The 1,857-nt window shown below is 44.8% G+C and overlaps 1 pseudogene; it reads left to right on the top strand.

Moving 5' to 3' along the window:
• The first annotated feature begins 786 nt into the window (after nt 1-786).
• LOC146870440 (large ribosomal subunit protein bL17m pseudogene) lies at nt 787-1,355 on the top strand (annotated as a pseudogene).
• The last annotated feature ends 502 nt before the right edge of the window (nt 1,356-1,857 follow it).

The raw sequence follows: 1,857 nt of genomic DNA, 5'->3' as shown, positions 1-1,857 counted from the left end.
CCTTACTTGCTAACCTTCTTAAACCTCCTACTTTAAGGCTCAAGACAAAAGGAGGCAGATCTTTTGCATTTTTAGGGACTGAGGCCTTGAATCAGCTTCCCATAAAGTTGAGACAGTAAACTATCAAAGACGTGGCTTTGTACAGCCTCTGACCCCACGGGTTATTCATTAATTTGATGAATCCGCTGTAGGTCTATCTCACTGATACTGAGGCTTAGCTTCTTTTCACCATCTGCTATGACTTTTCATTGTTCTGTACCACCTAGTGCAAGGGTGCTCCCATTGGAGTGACAGTAGCACTCTACACATGCCATATTCATTCAGTCATTCATTCAATACCAGACACCAACACCAGTAAGCAGGATTTATCATTACCATTCTAATCATACCACACATGGCAACACTATTCCTTTCAGATCAGGAATTGCCACTTATATAAGGGAATTCCAAATGTCAGCCCATGAAAGGAGTAGGCCTCACAGCAGTGATAAACCAAATAGGCTGTTTGTCACTATCAGGACATTCCACACAGTAAAGACACATGTCCTACCTTTTACTTACACAGGACCCTGTCCATAGGACTACCTATGGCCTACCTTAAGGGTAACCTATCTGTACTAAAAGGGGAGTTTAAGGCGTGGCAAGTAGCTTTAAATGCCAAGTCAAAGTGGCACTGAACTGCACATGCAAACTCTGCAGTGGGAGGCCTGAGACAAGTTTGAAAGGCTACTTCTGCAGGTGGCACAAACAATGCTGCAGGCCAACTATTCTGCAGTACTGCACACAATGGCGATCGGCTGCTTTTTACTCTCACCCAACGCACCGATTCCGGGCACCATTCGGCTGTTTCCTGCTCTATGGATTTCTCATGGCTGCGTAGCTCGCCGCATGGGGCTGGGGCCCCGCTCGCGCCTGGACCTGCTGCGGAACTTGCTGACGGCGCTGGTGCGGCACAAGCACATACAGACTACCTACGCTTCTATGCCGAATGGATAATTGAATATGGAAAGAAAGGAGACACAGATGAGAAAGCTATGAAGATGGTGGACTTCTGGCTTACGGAAAAGGATCTGATCCACAAGCTCTACAAGATGCTAGCTCCACGCTATGCCACGTATCAAAGTCACTACACCAACATGCACCAAATTCCCAATCGGAAGAACCTGGACCGGGCTAAAATGGCAGTGATTGAGTATAATGGAAATCTGTACCCACCCCTTATTGTCAAAAAAAGTGACAGTGAGAAGACTTTACTGCACCAGCTCTTGAAGGGCTACCGTGAGGACTGATGGAAAATTGCTCTGGAGGCAGAAATCCAGGCAGGACGACAACCGGACATAGGAACTTCTGTGTAATCTATGATCTAGGCAAAACCTGTTAATTGTGGTCCAGAATAAATATAGGGAGATTGTGCGTGTAAGAGGCATCTCTCGTTCAGTGGCTAGGATTGTATTGTCCAACTGCTTCAAGCCCTCCGCAGTGCAGCTACACAGAAAGATAATATATTTTATAAAAAATTAACTATGTCATTGTTTTGTTTGCCCTGGATTAAAAAAACATTTACTAATTTGTTTTTTATCCACAATTGTGATGTACTGTTTCTCAAGTACAGCTGTTTAGAGTATGTGGACTTTAGATAATTGTTTATACAGTTGCAGTAAAGTCTGAGAAGGAGTAAATAGTCATTCTCAAGAGGCCTGTACCTTTTGGCCAAAACCCACATATGGATAGAGCCCTTGTTATCGGTCATGTAGTCTACAGGCAATGGTTGGTCATCATCCTGATCTTGATCAGCCCTCACCTAACCCTGTTCCTGCTCACCCACCAGGACATTTACTCTGAGAACTTTCCCTCGAC

Source organism: Triturus cristatus, chromosome 1_1, assembly GCF_964204655.1.
Source record: "Triturus cristatus chromosome 1_1, aTriCri1.1, whole genome shotgun sequence".
NCBI classification, from domain to species: domain Eukaryota; kingdom Metazoa; phylum Chordata; class Amphibia; order Caudata; family Salamandridae; genus Triturus; species Triturus cristatus.
The sequence above is the reverse complement of the archived record's forward strand: the minus strand, read 5'-3'. Positions and strand labels throughout refer to the sequence as shown.